This window comes from Amaranthus tricolor, chromosome 4, assembly GCF_026212465.1.
Source record: "Amaranthus tricolor cultivar Red isolate AtriRed21 chromosome 4, ASM2621246v1, whole genome shotgun sequence".
Lineage (NCBI taxonomy): Eukaryota > Viridiplantae > Streptophyta > Magnoliopsida > Caryophyllales > Amaranthaceae > Amaranthus > Amaranthus tricolor.
In genome coordinates, this window is record NC_080050.1 from 18026695 (window position 1) to 18045162 (window position 18468).

The following is an 18468-nucleotide window of genomic DNA, read 5'->3' on the forward strand; positions in this document are numbered from 1 at the left end:
TCTGTGCATCATCCACAAGGTGGGCCATGACTTCTTTGAGGCGAAGAGAGAGAAGCTTGGAGATGATTTTGTATAGGGCGCCGACCATGCTTATCGGTCTATACTCATCGATAGATGTTGGATTAACAACCTTGGGGATCAGAGTAACCCAAGTGATGTTGATGTTTGTGATCGATATTCTAGACTGAAAGAAATCTAGAACAAAGCCATAAATCTCCTCCTTGATCACTTCCCACGTTTCCCTTATGAACTTGAAGTTGTATCCATCATAACCCGGGGCTTTGTCAACCCCACAAGCCCAAACTGCCTTCTTAACTTCTTCTCTGGATGGATCTTCTTCCAAGGAGTTTGCCTGTTCCATTGAGATTCTAGGGTGGTTTTCAAGATCAAAGTCAAAAGATGGCCAGGATTCCTGTGAGAATCTGTGGGCAAAGAAATTTCTGATTTCGGATTTGAGATTTGAGATGCCTTGTATGCTTCTGCCATTCACCCTAATTTTGACTATCTCATTTTTCTTTCTTCGAAGAATTGTTGAGGCGATGAAGAATTTGGTGTTGTGGTCCTTCATTTTAAAGCCATATGATCTGGCTTTTTGCCTCCATATTCTCTCTCTTCTGATAAGACACGACTGGAGAAGGGCTTGGACAGCGTTTAACCTGGCTAACTCCATAGTATTCAGCGGCCGTACATCACTGAGCATATCAAGGTCGTGTATAGCCGATTCCAGGCTGCTGATTTTATAATCTAACTGGTGAAAGTGTTCCCTGCTCCATTTTCTCAGCGGACCCTTCATGAGTTTGAGCTTGTCGTTGAGGGGGGCGGCCGGAAGGTTTTGCCACTCATTACTGACGTAACCTTTGAAGGTCGGATTGAGGAACCATGCATCATAGGTTCTGAACGGTTTAGGGCCCCAGTTATGTGAATCTTCTAAAAGTAGGAGTAGGGGGTTGTGGTCCGAGCAAAATCTTTTGAGGCCCATCAATTTCAGGTAAGGAAACTTAAGGGTTTTTAAGCTTTTTTGGCACTTACACGAATAAAGTAGCTTAAATTTGGTTTGTGTTGCATATAACATGGAACAAAACACTCTTTGGTATATATTATTGTTTTGAAGTGGTTAGAATTGAAAATAATAGTCATATGATAGAAATTACGTATTAAGTTGTGATTTTATGTGTTTTTAAGCTTTTTTGGCACTTACACGAATAAAGTAGCTTAAATTCGGTTTGTTTTGCATGAAACATGGAACAAAACACTCTTTGGTATATATTATTGTGTTGAAGTAGTTAGAATTGAAAATAATAGTCATATGATAGAAATTACGTGTTAAATTGCGATTTTATGTGTTTTAAGCTTTTTTGGCACTTTCGCATATAAAATAGCCCAAACTTACAGTGTTTTGCACGAAAGTTGGCACACAACACTATTTGGTATATATTATTGTGTTGAAGTGGTTAGAATTTAAAATCATTGTTATATGCTCGAAATTACGTTCTATAGGTGTGATTTTAAGGGTTTTTTAAGCTTTTCTGGCACTTACACGAATAAAGTAGCTTAAATTTGGTATGTTTTACACGAAATTTGGTACAAAACAATTTTTGGTATACATTATTGTGTTGAAGTGGTTAGAATTAAAAATAATAGTCATATGATAGAAATTACGTGTTAAGTTGCGATTTTATGTGTTTTTATGCTTTTTTGGCACTTTCGCACATAGAGTAGCCCAAACTTGCTTTGTTTTGCACGAAACTTTGCACACAACACTATTTGGTATATATTATTGTGTTGAAGTGGTTAGCATTAAAAATCATAGTTATATGCTAAAATTACGTGCTAAAGGTGTGATTTTAAGGGCTTTTAAGCTTTTTTTGGCACTTACACGAATAAAGTAGCTTAAATTTTGTTTGTTTTGTACGAAATTTGGAACAAAACACTCTTTGGTATATATTATTGTGTTGAAGTGGTTAGAATTGAAAATAATACTCATATGATAGAAATTACGTGTTAAGTTGCGATTTTATGTGTTTTTATGATTTTTTGGCACTTTCGCACATAAAGTAGCCCAAACTTGCGTTGTTTTGCAGGAAACTTGGCACACAACACTATTTGGTATATATTATTGTGTTGAAGTGGTTAGAATTTAAAATGATAGTTATATGCTAGAAATTACGTGCTAAAGGTGTGATTTTAAGGGTTTTTAAGCTTTTTTGGCACTTACACGAATAAAGTAGCTTAAATTTGGTTTGTGTTGCATGTAACATGGAACAAAACACTCTTTGGTATATATTATTGTTTTGAAGTGGTTAGAATTGAAAATAATAGTCATATGATAGAAATTACGTGTTAAGTTGTGATTTTATGTGTTTTTAAGCTTTTTGGCACTTTCGCACATAAAATAGCCCAAACTTGCAGTGTTTTGCACGAAAGTTGGCACTCAACACTATTTGGTATATATTATTGTGTTGAAGTGGTTAGAATTTAAAATCATTGTTATATGCTCGAAATTACGTTCTATAGGTGTGATTTTAAGGGTTTTTAAGCTTTTTTGGCACTTACACGAATAAAGTAGCTTAAATTTGGTATGTTTTACACGAAATTTTGCACACAACACTATTTGGTTTATATTATTGTGTTGAAGTGGTTAGAATTAAAAACCATAGTTATATGCTAGAAATTACGTGCTAAAGGTGTGATTTTAACGGTTTTTAAGCTTTTTTCGCACTTACACGAATAAAGTAGCTTAAATTTGGTTTGTTTTGTACGAAATTTTGAACAAAACACTCTTTGGTATATATTATTGTGTTGAAGTGGTTAGAATTGAAAATAATAGTCATATGATAGAAATTACGTGTTAAGTTGCGATTTTATGTGTTTTTATGCTTTTTTGGCACTTTCGCACATAAAGTAGCCCAAACTTGCGTTGTTTTGCAGGAAACTTGGCACACAACACTATTTGGTATATATTATTGTGTTGAAGTGGTTAGAATTTAAAATGATAGTTATATGCTAGAAATTACGTGCTAAAGGTGTGATTTTAAGGGTTTTTAAGCTTTTTTGGCACTTACCACGAATAAAGTAGCTTAAATTTGGTTTGTGTTGCATGTAACATGGAACAAAACACTCTTTGGTATATATTATTGTTTTGAAGTGGTTAGAATTGAAAATAATAGTCATATGATAGAAATTACGTGTTAAGTTGTGATTTTATGTGTTTTTAAGCTTTTTTGGCACTTTCGCACATAAAATAGCCCAAACTTGCAGTGTTTTGCACGAAAGTTGGCACTCAACACTATTTGGTATATATTATTGTGTTGAAGTGGTTAGAATTTAAAATCATTGTTATATGCTCGAAATTACGTTCTATAGGTGTGATTTTAAGGGTTTTTAAGGTTTTTTGGCACTTACCACGAATAAAGTAGCTTAAATTTGGTATGTTTTATACGAAATTTTGCACACAACACTATTTGGTTTATATTATTGTGTTGAAGTGGTTAGAATTAAAAACCATAGTTATATGCTAGAAATTACGTGCTAAAGGTGTGATTTTAACGGTTTTTAAGCTTTTTTTCGCACTTACACGAATAAAGTAGCTTAAATTTGGTTTGTTTTGTACGAAATTTTGAACAAAACACTCTTTGGTATATATTATTGTGTTGAAGTGGTTAGAATTGAAAATAATAGTCATATGATAGAAATTACGTGTTAAGTTGCGATTTTATGTGTTTTTATGCTTTTTTGGCACTTTCGCACAGAAAGTAGCCCAAACTTGCGTTGTTTTGCAGGAAACTTGGCACACAACACTATTTGGTATATATTATTGTGTTGAAGTGGTTAGAATTTAAAATGATAGTTATATGCTAGAAATTACGTGCTAAAGGTGTGATTTTAAGGGTTTTTAAGCTTTTTTTGGCACTTACACGAATAAAGTAGCTTAAATTTGGTTTGTGTTGCATGTAACGTGGAACAAAACACTCTTTGGTATATATTATTGTTTTGAAGTGGTTAGAATTGAAAATAATAGTCATATGATAGAAATTATGTGTTAAGTTGTGATTTTATTTGTTTTTAAGCTTTTTTGGCACTTACACGAATAAAGTAGCTTAAATTCGGTTTGTTTTGCATGAAACATGGAACAAAACACTCTTTGGTATATATTATTGTGTTGAAGTGGTTAGAATTGAAAATAATAGTCATATGATAGAAATTACGTGTTAAATTGCGATTTTATGTGTTTATCAGCTTTTTTGGCACTTTCGCACATAAAGTAGCCCAAACTTGCGTTGTTTTGCAGGAAACTTGGCACACAACACTGTTTGGTATATATTATTGTGTTGAAGTGGTTAGCATTGAAAATAATAGTCATATGATAGAAATTACGTGTTAAATTGCGATTTTATTTGTTTTTAAGCTTTTTTGGCACTTTCGCACATAAATTAGCCCAAACTTGCGTTTTTTTGCACGAAAGTTGGCACACAACACTATTTGGTATATATTATTGTGTTGAAGTGGTTATAATTTAAAATCATTGTTATACACTCGAAATTACGTTCTATAGGTGTGATTTTAAGTGTTTATAAGCTTTTTTGGTACTTACACGTATAAAGTAGCTTAAATTTGGTTTGTTTTGTACGAAATTTGGAACAAAACACTCTTTGGTATATATTATTGTGTTGAAGTGCTTAGAATTGAAAATAATAGTCATATGATAGAAATTACGTGTTAAGTTGGGATTTTATGTGTTTTTATGCTTTTTTGGCACTTTCGCACATAAAGCAACCCAAACTTGCGTTGTTTTGCAGGAAACTTGGCACACAACACTATTTGGTATATATTATTGTGTTGAAGTGGTTAGAATTTAAAATGATAGTTATATGCTAGAAATTACGTGCTAAAGGTGTGATTTTAAGGGTTTTTAAGCTTTTTTGGCACTTACCACGAATAAAGTAGCTTAAATTTGGTTTGTTTTGCATGTAACATGGAACAAAACACTCTTTGGTATATATTATTGTTTTGAAGTAGTTAGAATTGAAAATAATAGTCATATGATAGAAATTACGTGTTAAGTTGTGATTTTATGTGTTTTTAAGCTTTTTTGGCACTTACACGAATAAAGTAGCTTAAATTTGGTTTGTTTTGCATGAAACATGGAACAAAACACTCTTTGGTACATATTTTTGTGTTGAAGTGGTTAGAATTGAAAACAATAGTCATATGATAGAAATTACGTGTTAAATTGCGATTTTATGTGTTTTAAGCTTTTTTGGCACTTTCGCACATAAAATAGCCTAAACTTGCAGTGTTTTGCATGAAAGTTGGTACACAACTCTATTTGGTATATATTATTGTGTTGAAGTGGTTAGAATTTAAAATCATTGTTATATGCTCGAAATTACGTTCTATTGGTGTGATTTTAAGGGTTTTAAAACTTTTTTGGCACTTACACGAATAAAGTAGCTTAAATTTGGTATGTTTTGCACGAAATTTTTGGTATACATTATTGTGTTGAAGTGGTTAGAATTGAAAATAACAGTCATATGATAGAAATTACGTGTTAAGTTGCGATTTGATGTGTTTTTAAGCTTGTTTGGTACTTTCGCACATAGAGTAGCCCAAACTTGCTTTGTTTTGCACGAAACTTTGCACACAACACTATTTGGTTTATATTATTGTGTTGAAGTGGTTAGAATTAAAAACCATAGTTATATGCTAGAAATTACGTGCTAAAGGTGTGATTTTAAGGGTTTTTAAGCTTTTTTCGCACTTACACGAATAAAGTAGCTTAAATTTGGTTTGTTTTGTACGAAATTTGGAACAAAACACTCTTTGGTATATATTATTGTGTTTGAAGTGGTTAGAATTGAAAATAATAGTCATATGATAGAAATTACGTGTTAAGTTGCGATTTTATGTGTTTTTATGCTTTTTTGGCACTTTCGCACAGAAAGTAGCCCAAACTTGCGTTGTTTTGCAGGAAACTTGGCACACAACACTATTTGGTATATATTATTGTGTTGAAGTGGTTAGAATTTAAAATGATAGTTATATGCTAGAAATTACGTGCTAAAGGTGTGATTTTAAGGGTTTTTAAGCTTTTTTTGGCACTTACACGAATAAAGAAGCTTAAATTTGGTTTGTGTTGCATGTAACATGGAACAAAACACTCTTTGGTATATATTATTGTTTTGAAGTGGTTAGAATTGATAATAATAGTCATATGATAGAAATTACTTGTTAAGTTGTGATTTTATTTGTTTTTAAGCTTTTTTGACACTTGCACGAATAAAGTAGCTTAAATTTGGTTTGTTTTGCATGAAACATGGAACAAAACACTCTTTGGTATATATTATTGTGTTGAAGTGGTTAGAATTGAAAATAATAGTCATATGTTAGAAATTACGTGTTAAATTGCGATTTTATGTGTTTATCAGCTTTTTTGGCACTTTCGCACATAAAGTAGCCCAAACTTGCGTTGTTTTGCAGGAAACTTGGCACACAACACTGTTTGGTATATATTATTGTGTTGAAGTGGTTAGAATTGAAAATAATAGTTATATGATAGAAATTACGTGTTAAATTGCAATTTTATTTGTTTTTAAGCTTTTTTGGCACTTTCGCACATAAAGTAGCCCAAACTTGCGTTTTTTTTGCACGAAAGTTGGCACACAACACTATTTGGTATATACTATTGTGTTGAAGTGGTTAGAATTTAAAATCATTGTTATACGCTCGAAATTACGTTCTATAGGTGTGATTTTAAGTGTTTATAAGCTTTTTTGGTACTTACACGAATTAAGTAGCTTAAATTTGGTTTGTTTTGTACGAAATTTGGAACAAAACACTCTTTGGTATATATTATTGAGTTGAAGTGCTTAGAATTGAAAATAATAGTCATATGATAGAAATTACGTGTTAAGTTGCGATTTTATGTGTTTTTATGCTTTTTTGGCACTTTCGCACATAAAGTAGCCCAAACTTGCGTTGTTTTGCAGGAAACTTGGCACACAACACTATTTGGTATATATTATTGTGTTGAAGTGGTTAGAATTTAAAAGGATAGTTATATGCTAGAAATTACATGCTAAAGGTGTGATTTTAAGGGTTTTTAAGCTTTTTTGGCACTTACACGAATAAAGTAGCTTAAATTTGGTTTGTTTTGCATGTAACATGGAACAAAATCTTCTTTGGTATATATTATTGTTTTGAAGTGGTTAGAATTGAAAATAATAGTCATATGATAGAAATTACGTGTTAAGTTGTGATTTTATGTGTTTTTAAGCTTTTTTGGCACTTACACGAATAAAGTAGCTTAAATTTGGTTTGTTTTGCATGAAACATGGAACAAAACACTCTTTGGTATATATTATTGTGTTGAAGTGGTTAGAATTGAAAACAATAGTCATATGATAGAAATTACGTGTTAAATTGCGATTTTATGTGTTTTAAGCTTTTTTGGCACTTTCGCACATAAAATAGCCCAAACTTGCAATGTTTTGCATGAAAGTTGGTACACAACTCTATTTGGTATATATTATTGTGTTGAAGTGGTTAGAATTTAAAATCATTGTTATATGCTCGAAATTACGTTCCATAGGTGTGATTTTAAGGGTTTTTATGCTTTTTTGGCACTTACACGAATAAAGTAGCTTAAATTTGGTATGTTTTGCACGAAATTTGGTACAAAACAATTTTTGGTATACATTATTGTGTTGAAGTGGTTAGAATTGAAAATAATAGTCATATGATAGAAATTACGTGTTAAGTTGCGATTTGATGTGTTTTTAAGCTTTTTTGGTACTTTCGCACATAGAGTAGCCCAAACTTGCTTTGTTTTGCACGAAACTTTGCACACAACACTATTTGGTATATATTATTGTGTTGAAGTGGTTAGAATTAAAAATCATAGTTATATGCTAGAAATTACGTGCTAAAGGTGTGATTATAATGGTTTTTAAGCTTTTTTGGCACTTACACGAATAAAGTAGCTTAAATTTTGTTTGTTTTGTACGAAATTTGGAACAAAACACTCTTTGGTATATATTATTGTGTTGAAGTGGTTAGAATTGAAAATAATAGTCATATGATAGAAATTACGTGTTAAGTTGCGATTTTATGTGTTTTTATGCTTTTTTGGCACTTTCGCACATAAAGTAGCCCAAACTTGCGTTGTTTTGCAGGAAACTTGGCACACAACACTATTTGGTATATATTATTGTGTTGAAGTGGTTAGAATTTAAAATGATAGTTATATGCTAGAAATTACGTGCTAAAGGTGTGATTTTAAGGGTTTTTAAGCTTTTTTGAAACTTACACGAATAAAGTAGCTTAAATTTGGTTTGTGTTGCATGTAACATGGAACAAAACACTCTTTGGTATATATTATTGTTTTGAAGTGGTTAGAATTGAAAATAATAGTCATATGATAGAAATTACGTGTTAAGTTGTGATTTTATGTGTTTTTAAGCTTTTTTGGCACTTACACGAATAAAGTAGCTTAAATTTGGTTTGTTTTGCATGAAACATGGAACAAAACACTCTTAGGTATATATTATTGTGTTGAAGTGGTTAGAATTGAAAATAATAGTCATATGATAGAAATTACGTGTTAAATTGCGATTTTATGTGTTTTAAGCTTTTTTGGCACTTTCGCACTAATATAGCCCAAACTTGCAGTGTTTTGCACGAAAGTTGGTACACAACTCTATTTGGTATATATTATTGTGTTGAAGAGGTTAGAATTTAAAATCATTGTTATATGCTCGAAATTACGTTCAATAGGTGTGATTTTAAGGGTTTTTAAGCTTTTTTGGCACTTACACGAATAAAGTAGCTTAAATTTGGTATGTTTTGCACGAAATTTGGTACAAAACAATTTTTGGTATACATTATTGTGTTGAAGTGGTTAGAATTGAAAATAATAGTCATATGATAGAAATTACGTGTTAAGTTGCGATTTGATGTGTTTTTAAGCTTTTTTGGTACTTTCGCACATAGAGTAGCCCAAACTTGCTTTGTTTTGCACGAAACTTTGCAGACAACACTATTTGGTATATATTATTGTGTTGAAGTGGTTAGAATTAAGAATCATAGTTATATGCTAGAAATTACGTGCTAAAGGTGTGATTTTAAAGGTTTTTAAGCTTTTTTGGCACTTACACGAATAAAGTAGCTTAAATTTGGTTTGTTTTGTACGAAATTTGGATCAAAACACTCTTCGGTATATATTATTGTGTTGAAGTGGTTAGAATTGAAAATAATAGTCATATGATAGAAATTACGTGTTAAGTTGTGATTTTATGTGTTTTTAAGCTTTTTTGGCACTTACACGAATAAAGTAGCTTAAATTTGGTTTGTTTTGCATGAAACATGGAACAAAACACTCTTTGGTATATATTATTGTGTTGAAGTGGTTAGAATTGAAAATAATAGTCATATGATAGAAATTACGTGTTAAATTGCGATTTTATGTGTTTTAAGCTTTTTTGGCACTTTCGCACATAAAATAGCCCAAACTTGCAGTGTTTTGCACGAAAGTTGGCACACAACACTATTTGGTATATATTATTGTGTTGAAGTGGTTAGAATTTAAAATCATTGTTATATGCTCGAAATTACGTTCTATAGGTGTGATTTTAAGGGTTTTTATGCTTTTTTGGCACTTACACGAATAAAGTAGCTTAAATTTTGTTTGTTTTGTACGAAATTTGGAACAAAACACTCTTTGGTATAAATTATTGTGTTGAAGTGGTTAGAATTGAAAATAATAGTCATATGATAGAAATTACGTGTTAAGTTGCGATTTTATGTGTTTTTATGCTTTTTTGGCACTTTCGCACATAAAGTATCCCAAACTTGCGTTGTTTTGCAGGAAACTTGGCACACAACACTATTTGGTATATATTATTGTGTTGAAGTTGTTAGAATTTAAAATGATAGTTATATGCAAGAAATTACGTGCTAAAGGTGTGATTTTAAGGGTTTTTAAGCTTTTTTGCAACTTACACGAATAAAGTAGCTTAAATTTGGTTTGTGTTGCATGTAACATGGAACAAAACACTCTTTGGTATATATTATTGTTTTGAAGTGGTTAGAATTGAAAATAATAGTCATATGATAGAAATTACGTGTTAAGTTGTGATTTTATGTCTTTTTAAGCTTTTTTGGCACTTACACGAATAAAGTAGCTTAAATTTGGTTTGTTTTGCATGAAACATGGAACAAAACACTCTTTGGTATATATTATTGTGTTGAAGTGGTTAGAATTGAAAATAATAGTCATATGATAGAAATTACGTGTTAAATTGCGATTTTATGTGTTTTAAGCTTTTTTGGCACTTTCGCACTAAAATAGCCCAAACTTGCAGTGTTTTGCACGAAAGTTGGTACACAACTCTATTTGGTATATATTATTGTGTTGAAGTGGTTAGAATTTAAAATCATTGTTATATGCTCGAAATTACGTTCAATAGGTGTGATTTTAAGGGTTTTTAAGCTTTTTTGGCACTTACACGAATAAAGTAACTTAAATTTGGTATGTTTTGCACGAAATTTGGTACAAAACAATTTTTGGTATACATTATTGTGTTGAAGTGGTTAGAATTGAAAATAATAGTCATATGATAGAAATTACGTGTTAAGTTGCGATTTGATGTGTTTTTAAGCTTTTTTGGTACTTTCGCACATAGAGTAGCCCAAACTTGCTTTGTTTTGCACGAAACTTTGCACACAACACTATTTGGTATATATTATTGTGTTGAAGTGGTTAGAATTAAAAATCATAGTTATATGCTAGAAATTACGTGCTAAAGGTGTGATTTTAAAGGTTTTTAAGCTTTTTTGGCACTTACACGAATAAAGTAGCTTAAATTTGGTTTGTTTTGTACGAAATTTGGAACAAAACACTCTTTGGTATATATTATTGTGTTGAAGTGGTTAGAATTGAAAATAATAGTCATATGATAGAAATTACGTGTTAAGTTGTGATTTTATGTGTTTTTAATCTTTTTTGGCACTTACACAAATAAAGTAGCTTAAATTTGGTTTGTTTTGCATGAAACATGGAACAAAACACTCTTTGGTATATATTATTGTGTTGAAGTGGTTAGAATTGAAAATAATAGTCATATGATAGAAATTACGTGTTAAATTGCGATTTTATTTGTTTTTAAGCTTTTTTGGCACTTTCGCACATAAAGCAGCCTAAACTTGCGTTTTTTTTGCACGAAAGCTGGCACACAACACTATTTGGTTTATATTATTGTGTTGAAGTGGTTAGAATTTAAAATCATTGTTATATGCTCGAAATTGCGTTCAATAGTTGTGATTTTAAGGGTTTTTAAGCTTTTTTGGCACTTACACGAATAAAGTAGCTTAAATTTGGTATGTTTTGCACGAAATTTTGTAGAAAACAATTTTTGGTATACATTATTGTGTTGAAGTGGTTAGAATTGAAAATAATAGTCATATGATAGAAATTACGTGTTAAGTTGCGATTTGATGTGTTTTTAAGCTTTTTTGGTACTTTCGCACATAGAGTAGCCCAAACTTGCTTTGTTTTGCACGAAACTTTGCACACAACACTATTTGGTATATATTATTGTGTTGAAGTGGTTAGAATTAAAAATCATAGTTATATGCTAGAAATTACGTGCTAAAGGTGTGATTTTAGAGGTTTTTAAGCTTTTTTGGCACTTACACGAATAAAGTAGCTTAAATTTGGTTTGTTTTGTACGAAATTTGGAACAAAACACTCTTTGGTATATATTATTGTGTTGAAGTGGTTAGAATTGAAAATAATAGTCATATGATAGAAATTACGTGTTAAGTTGTGATTTTATGTGTTTTTAAGCTTTTTTGGCACTTACACGAATAAAGTAGCTTAAATTTGGTTTGTTTTGCATGAAACATGGAACAAAACACTCTTTGGTATATATTATTGTGTTGAAGTGGTTAGAATTGAAAATAATAGTCATATGATAGAAATTACGTGTTAAATTGCGATTTTATTTGTTTTTAAGCTTTTTTGGCACTTTCGCCCATAAAGTAGCCTAAACTTGCGTTTTTTTTGCACGAAAGCTGGCACACAACACTATTTGGTATATATTATTGTGTTGAAGTGGTTAGAATTTAAAATCATTGTTATATGTTCGAAATTACGTTCTATAGGTGTGATTTTAAGTGTTTTTAATCTTTTTTGGTACTTACACGGATAAAGTAGCTTAATTTTGGTTTGTTTTGTACGAAATTTGGAACAAAACACTCTTTGGTATATATTATTGTGTTGAAGTGGTTAGAATTGAAAATAATAGTCATATGATAGAAATTACGTGTTAAGTTGCGATTTGATGTGTTTTTAAGCTTTTTTGGTACTTTCGCACATAGAGTAGCCCAAACTTGCTTTGTTTTGCACGAAACTTTGCACACAACACTATTTGGTATATATTATTGTGTTGAAGTGGTTAGAATTAAAAATCATAGTTATATGCTAGAAATTACGTGCTAAAGGTGTGATTTTAAAGGTTTTTAAGCTTTTTTGGCACTTACACGAATAAAGTAGCTTAAATTTGGTTTGTTTTGTACGAAATTTGGAACAAAACACTCTTCGGTATATATTATTGTGTTGAAGTGGTTAGAATTGAAAATAATAGTCATATGATAGAAATTACGTGTTAAGTTGTGATTTTATGTGTTTTTAAGCTTTTTTGGCACTTACACGAATAAAGTAGCTTAAATTTGGTTTGTTTTGCATGAAACATGGAACAAAACACTCTTTGGTATATATTATTGTGTTGAAGTGGTTAGAATTGAAAATAATAGTCATATGATAGAAATTACGTGTTAAATTGCGATTTTATGTGTTTTAAGCTTTTTTGGCACTTTCGCACATAAAATAGCCCAAACTTGCAGTGTTTTGCACGAAAGTTGGCACACAACACTATTTGGTATATATTATTGTGTTGAAGTGGTTAGAATTTAAAATCATTGTTATATGCTCGAAATTACGTTCTATAGGTGTGATTTTAAGGGTTTTTATGCTTTTTTGGCACTTACACGAATAAAGTAGCTTAAATTTTGTTTGTTTAGTACGAAATTTGGAACAAAACACTCTTTGGTATATATTATTGTGTTGAAGTGGTTAGAATTGAAAATAATAGTCATATGATAGAAATTACGTGTTAAGTTGCGATTTTATGTGTTTTTATGCTTTTTTGGCACTTTCGCACATAAAGTATCCCAAACTTGCGTTGTTTTGCAGGAAACTTGGCACACAACACTATTTGGTATATATTATTGTGTTGAAGTTGTTAGAATTTAAAATGATAGTTATATGCAAGAAATTACGTGCTAAAGGTGTGATTTTAAGGGTTTTTAAGCTTTTTTGCAACTTACACGAATAAAGTAGCTTAAATTTGGTTTGTGTTGCATGTAACATGGAACAAAACACTCTTTGGTATATATTATTGTTTTGAAGTGGTTAGAATTGAAAATAATAGTCATATGATAGAAATTACGTGTTAAGTTGTGATTTTATGTCTTTTTAAGCTTTTTTGGCACTTACACGAATAAAGTAGCTTAAATTTGGTTTGTTTTGCATGAAACATGGAACAAAACACTCTTTGGTATATATTATTGTGTTGAAGTGGTTAGAATTGAAAATAATAGTCATATGATAGAAATTACGTGTTAAAGTGCGATTTTATGTGTTTTAAGCTTTTTTGGCACTTTCGCACTAAAATAGCCCAAACTTGAAGTGTTTTGCACGAAAGTTGGTACACAACTCTATTTGGTATATATTATTGTGTTGAAGTGGTTAGAATTTAAAATCATTGTTATATGCTCGAAATTACGTTCAATAGGTGTGATTTTAAGGGTTTTTAAGCTTTTTTGGCACTTACACGAATAAAGTAGCTTAAATTTGGTATGTTTTGCACGAAATTTGGTACAAAACAATTTTTGGGTATACATTATTGTGTTGAAGTGGTTAGAATTGAAAATAATAGTCATATGATAGAAATTACGTGTTAAGTTGCGATTTGATGTGTTTTTAAGCTTTTTTGGTACTTTCGCACATAGAGTAGCCCAAACTTGCTTTGTTTTGCACGAAACTTTGCACACAACACTATTTGGTATATATTATTGTGTTGAAGTGGTTAGAATTAAAAATCATAGTTATATGCTAGAAATTACGTGCTAAAGGTGTGATTTTAAAGGTTTTTAAGCTTTTTTGGCACTTACACGAATAAAGTAGCTTAAATTTGGTTTGTTTTGTACGAAATTTGGAACAAAACACTCTTTGGTATATATTATTGTGTTGAAGTGGTTAGAATTGAAAATAATAGTCATATGATAGAAATTACGTGTTAAGTTGTGATTTTATGTGCTTTTAAGCTTTTTTGGCACTTACACAAATAAAGTAGCTTAAATTTGGTTTGTTTTGCATGAAACATGGAACAAAACACTCTTTGGTATATATTATTGTGTTGAAGTGGTTAGAATTGAAAATAATAGTCATATGATAGAAATTACGTGTTAAATTGCGATTTTATTTGTTTTTAAGCTTTTTTGGCACTTTCGCACATAAAGCAGCCTAAACTTGCGTTTTTTTTGCACGAAAGCTGGCACACAACACTATTTGGTATATATTATTGTGTTGAAGTGGTTAGAATTTAAAATCATTGTTATATGCTCGAAATTGCGTTCAATAGTTGTGATTTTAAGGGTTTTTAAGCTTTTTTGGCACTTACACGAATAAAGTAGCTTAAATTTGGTATGTTTTGCACGAAATTTTGTAGAAAACAATTTTTGGTATACATTATTGTGTTGAAGTGGTTAGAATTGAAAATAATAGTCATATGATAGAAATTACGTGTTAAGTTGCGATTTGATGTGTTTTTAAGCTTTTTTGGTACTTTCGCACATAGAGTAGCCCAAACTTGCTTTGTTTTGCACGAAACTTTGCACACAACACTATTTGGTATATATTATTGTGTTGAAGTGGTTAGAATTAAAAATCATAGTTATATGCTAGAAATTACGTGCTAAAGGTGTGATTTTAGAGGTTTTTAAGCTTTTTTGGCACTTACACGAATAAAGTAGCTTAAATTTGGTTTGTTTTGTACGAAATTTGGAACAAAACACTCTTTGGTATATATTATTGTGTTGAAGTGGTTAGAATTGAAAATAATAGTCATATGATAGAAATTACGTGTTAAGTTGTGATTTTATGTGTTTTTAAGCTTTTTTGGCACTTACACGAATAAAGTAGCTTAAATTTGGTTTGTTTTGCATGAAACATGGAACAAAACACTCTTTGGTATATATTATTGTGTTGAAGTGGTTAGAATTGAAAATAATAGTCATATGATAGAAATTACGTGTTAAATTGCGATTTTATTTGTTTTTAAGCTTTTTTGGCACTTTCGCCCATAAAGTAGCCTAAACTTGCGTTTTTTTGCACGAAAGCTGGCACACAACACTATTTGGTATATATTATTGTGTTGAAGTGGTTAGAATTTAAAATCATTGTTATATGTTCGAAATTACGTTCTATAGGTGTGATTTTAAGTGTTTTTAATCTTTTTTGGTACTTACACGGATAAAGTAGCTTAATTTTGGTTTGTTTTGTACGAAATTTGGAACAAAACACTCTTTGGTATATATTATTGTGTTGAAGTGGTTAGAATTGAAAATAATAGTCATATGATAGAAATTACGTGTTAAGTTGCGATTTTATGTGTTTTTATGCTTTTTTTGCACTTTCGCACATAGAGTAGCCCAAACTTGCTTTGTTTTGCACGAAACTTTGCACACAACACTATTTGGTATATATTATTGTGTTGAAGTGGTTAGAATTAAAAATCATAGTTTTATGCTAGAAATTACGTGCTAAAGGTGTGATTTTAAGGGCTTTTAAGCGTTTTTGGCACTTACACGAATAAAGTAGCTTAAATTTGGTTTGTTTTGTACGAAATTTGGAACAGAACACTCTTTGGTATATATTATTGTGTTGAAGTGGTTACAATTGAAAATAATAGAAATATGATAGAAATTACGTGTTAAGTTTCGATTTTATGTGTTTTTATGCTTTTTTGGCACTTTCGCACATAAAATAGCCCAAACTTGCAGTGTTTTGCACGAAAGTTGGCACACAACACTATTTGGTATATATTATTATGTTGAAGTGGTTAGAATTTAAAATCATTGTTATATGCTCGAAATTACGTTCTATAGGTGTGATTTTAAGGGTTTTTAAGCTTTTTTGGCACTTACACGAATAAAGTAGCTTAAATTTGGTATGTTTTGCACGAAATTTGGTACAAAACAATTTTTGGTATACATTATTGTGTTGAAGTGGTTAGAATTGAAAATAATAGTCATATGATAGAAATTACGTGTTAAGTTGCGATTTGATGTGTTTTTAAGCTTTTTTGGTACTTTCGCACATACAGTAGCCCAAACTTGCTTTGTTTTGCACGAAACTTTGCACACAACACTATTTGGTATATATTATTGTGTTGAAGTGGTTAGAATTAAAAATCATAGTTATATGCTAGAAATTACGTGCTAAAGGTGTGATTTTAAAGATTTTTAAGCTTTTTTGGCACTTACACGAATAAAGTAGCTTAAATTTGGTTTGTTTTGTACGAAATTTGGAACAAAACACTCTTTGGTATATATTATTGTGTTGAAGTGGTTAGAATTGAAATAATAGTCATATGATAGAAATTACGTGTTAAGTTGTGATTTTATGTGTTTTTAAGCTTTTTTGGCACTTACACAAATAAAGTAGCTTAAATTTGGTTTGTTTTGCATGAAACATGGAACAAAACACTCTTTGGTATATATTATTGTGTTGAAGTGGTTAGAATTGAAAATAATAGTCATATGATAGAAATTACGTGTTAAATTGCGATTTTATTTGTTTTTAAGCTTTTTTGGCACTTTCGCACATAAAGCAGCCTAAACTTGCGTTTTTTTTGCACGAAAGCTGGCACACAACACTATTTTGTATATATTATTGTGTTGAAGTGGTTAGAATTTAAAATCATTGTTATATGCTCGAAATTACGTTCAATAGTTGTGATTTTAAGGGTTTTAAAGCTTTTTTGGCACTTACACGAATAAAGTAGCTTAAATTTGGTATGTTTTGCACGAAATTTGGTAGAAAACAATTTTTGGTATACATTATTGTGTTGAAGTGGTTAGAATTGAAAATAATAGTCATATGATAGAAATTACGTGTTAAGTTGCGATTTGATGTGTTTTTAAGCTTTTTTGGTACTTTCGCACATAGAGTAGCCCAAACTTGCTTTGTTTTGCACGAAACTTTGCACACAACACTATTTGGTATATATTATTGTGTTGAAGTGGTTAGAATTAAAAATCATAGTTATATGCTAGAAATTACGTGCTAAAGGTGTGATTTTAAAGGTTTTTAAGCTTTTTTGGCACTTACACGAATAAAGTAGCTTAAATTTGGTTTGTTTTGTACGAAATTTGGAACAAAACACTCTTTGGTGTATATTATTGTGTTGAAGTGGTTAGAATTGAAAATAATAGTCATATGATAGAAATTACGTGTTAAGTTGTGATTTTATGTGTTTTTAAGCTTTTTTGGCACTTACACGAATAAAGTAGCTTAAATTTGGTTTGTTTTGCATGAAACATGGAACAAAACACTCTTTGGTATATATTATTGTGTTGAAGTGGTTAGAATTGAAAATAATAGTCATATGATAGAAATTACGTGTGAAATTGCGATTTTATTTGTTTTTAAGCTTTTTTGGCACTTTCGCCCATAAAGTAGCCTAAACTTGCGTTTTTTTTGCACGAAAGCTGGCACACAACACTATTTGGTATATATTATTGTGTTGAAGTGGTTAGAATTTAAAATCATTGTCATATGTTCGAAATTACGTTCTATAGGTGTGATTTTAAGTGTTTTTAATCTTTTTTGGTACTTACACGGATAAAGTAGCTTAATTTTGGTTTGTTTTGTACGAAATTCGGAACAAAACACTCTTTGGTATATATTATTGTGTTGAAGTGGTTAGAATTGAAAATAATAGTCATATGATAGAAATTACGTGTTAAGTTGCGATTTGATGTGTTTTTAAGTTTTTTTGGTACTTTCGCACATAGAGTAGCCCAAACTTGCTTTGTTTTGCACGAAACTTTGTACACAACACTATTTGGTATATATTATTGTGTTGAAGTGGTTAGAATTAAAAATCATAGTTATATGCTAGAAATTACGTGCTAAAGGTGTGATTTTAAGGGTTTTTAAGCTTTTTTGGCACTTACACGAAAAAAGTAGCTTAAATTTGGTTTGTTTTGTACGAAATTTGGAACAAAACACTCTTTTGTATATATTATTGTGTTGAAGTGGTTAGAATTGAAAATAATAGTCGTATGATAGAAATTACGTGTTAAATTGCGATTTTATGTGTTTATAAGCTTTTTTGGCACTTTCGC